The sequence below is a fragment of the Dipodomys ordii genome, unplaced genomic scaffold (genome assembly GCF_000151885.1).
Source record: "Dipodomys ordii isolate 6190 unplaced genomic scaffold, Dord_2.0 Scaffold64, whole genome shotgun sequence".
NCBI classification, from domain to species: Eukaryota; Metazoa; Chordata; class Mammalia; order Rodentia; family Heteromyidae; genus Dipodomys; species Dipodomys ordii.
This window is the reverse complement of record NW_012267280.1, coordinates 3820242-3823008: the sequence shown is the minus strand read 5'-3', so window position 1 is coordinate 3823008 and position 2767 is coordinate 3820242.

Sequence of the window (2767 nt, the reverse complement as noted above, 5' to 3'; positions counted from 1 at the left end):
AAAAAAAAAAAAAGTCTTATGGACTTTCCTGCCCAGATTGGCTTTGAACCCTAACCCTCAGGTCTCAGCTTCCTGAATAGCCAGGATTACAGATGTGAGCCACCAATGCCCAGGCAGCATTTTCTTTTTGTCTTATTTGTTCATTTATTTGCCTTTGAGATGGTAAGGGGGGGGCACAGAAATGGAAGGACAGAAGGTGAACAAATGCAGCATTGGTACTCACTAGATACTATGTTGAAAGTACAACTTGTAGACATTGTCTAAAAAGAAATGTACTTTTTACCTCAGTTATTTAACTGTAACTCAACTATATAGCACCTTTATTATTTATTTATTTTTGTCAGTCATGGGCTTGAACGGTATCCCTGCGCTTTTCAGATCAAGGCGAGCACTCTACCACTTGAACCACAGCGCCACTTCCAGTTTTCTGGTTAATTGGAGACAAGAGTCTCACAGACTTTCCTGCCCAAGCCAGCTTTGAACCGTGATCCTCAGATCTCAGCCTCCTCAGTAGCTAGGATTACATGCATGAACCACCGGCGCCCAGCTATCTGTGAGATTCTTATCTCCAATCAAACACCAAAAAGCTAGAAGTGGAGCTGTGGCTCAAGTGCCAGCAAAAATGCTCAGGGACATTGCCCAGGCCCTGAGATCAAGCCCAAGACAGTGTGCCCATGTAACACATGTGCACACGCACGCACACACACACACACACACACACACACACAGAACAAATGTCCCCTGTCATTGTGCCTCAAAAGTAGGGCCTCCATTGTGGAGAAGTGTGAGCCGATGAAGTTATTCTGGCATTCCCAGGAGGCTTAGGCCCTCCCATGGGGGTCTAGGACAGAGAGACAGTGGCTACCCCCAGGTCTCATGGAAGGTAAGTCAGGAAACTGGAGACCTTCAGCTCCCCGGTGACATCACCACATCAATAGTTTATAGCAGGAAACCAACACTTGGTATCAGTCTCAGGCGGAGGCTCAGGTGGCCTCAGCAGATCCTGCCTGGATGATGGATGCTCCTGATGACCAGCCTGGGGGACAGGACCCCTCCCCCATGTCCCAGCAGGAGCGGCAGGTGGCTGGCGCCTGGCCGTGAACCAAAAAAGGAAGACAGGTGAGGGGGGTGGCATTTGGCATTCAGGTGCTCAGCAGAGGAGGGATGGACAGCTTACACCTGCTGGGCTGTGGCTTTGGTTCATAGTCGCCCCCTAGGCTGGAACAGGGGGAGGGCAGGGATGGATGGGGCAGAAACATTGGCTCCCCAGTTCCTTTCTGCTCTGAACAGACATTTCAGTAGGGGATGTTCAAGATACAGACAGCAGGTGACAGACATCATGTCTGCAGTTGTTTTTCTTTCTTTCTTTCTTTTTTTTCTTCTGCTTTTTGTTTTTTGGTGTCGATCCTGGGGCTTGAACTTAGTGCCTGGGTACTGTCCCTGAGCTTTTGTGCTCAAGGCTAGCACTCTACCACTTTAGCCACAGCTCTATTTCTGGTTTTTTGGTAGCTTATTGGAGACAAGAGCCTCATGGACTTTCCTGTCCCTGGCTGACTTTGAGCTGTGATCCTCAGATCTCAGCCATCTAATTGCTAGGATGACAGGCATGAGCCACTGGTACCCATTATGTATGCAGTTTTGACCATCAGGAAATGCAAAGCCAAGCTACAGTGACAGACTTTCCATGCACAAAGGTGACAATCACCGTGTGCATCGGGCAGAGACCAGTGCTGGAGGTAAGACTAAGATAGTACCACCACCTTGCACTGCTGTGAGGTGCCCCAAGCTCCACTGCAATGGGACCCCCATGATGGTTCCCCTAAAACATTCAACATACAGCCACTGGGAGCCCCAGCAATAATCCCACTCCTGAACCCACAGAACCACCCCGCCCCCCACAAAACTGTCAAGCCCCACGACCACCACCACCAACAAAAAAAACCCCAAACAACAAAAAACTGTATGTGAGCTATATACCTATGGCTCATGCCTATAATCCTAAACTACTTTAGGAGGCTGAGATCTAAGAATCAAGGTTCAAAACCAGCCTGGGCAGTAGAGTCTGGGAGATCCTTGTGTGTGTGTGTGTGTGTGTGTGTCTGTCTGTCTGTCTATCTGTCTGTCTGTCTGTCTTAGGGCTCAAACTCAGGGCCTGGGCACTGTCCCTGAGCTCTTTTTGCTCAAGACTAACATTCTATCACTGTGAGCCACAACTCTACTTCCAGTTTTCTGGTGGTTAATTGGGAATAAGAATCTCACAGATTTTCCTATCCTGGCTGGCTTTGAGCTGTGATCCTCAGATCTTGGCATCCTGAGTAGCTACAATGACAGGTCTGAGCAATTAGCACTCAGCTAGGGATACTCATCTCCAATTAACAAAAAAGTTGTGGGCTGGGAAGGTGGCTCAGTGGTAGAGTACTTGCCTTGCATGTCTTTGGCCCTGGGTTCGATTCCTCAGCACCACATAAGCAAAAAGAAAAAAGCCGGAAGTGGCGCTGTGGCTCACGTGGTAGAGCGCTAGCCTTGAGCTGAAGAGCTGAGGGACAGCGCCCAGGCCCAGAGTTCAGGCCCCATGACTGGACCCCCCGCCCCCCCAAAAAAACGTAAGTGGAGCTGTGGCTCAAGTGGTAAAGTGCTAGCCTTGGAGAAAAAAAAAAAACACCAAAATAACAACAAAAGACACCTGCATGTAAGGCTAGGCCCAAGCTGCTCATGCCTATGATCTTTTCTTTTTCTTTTAGGTGCCAGTATTGGGGCTTGAACTCAG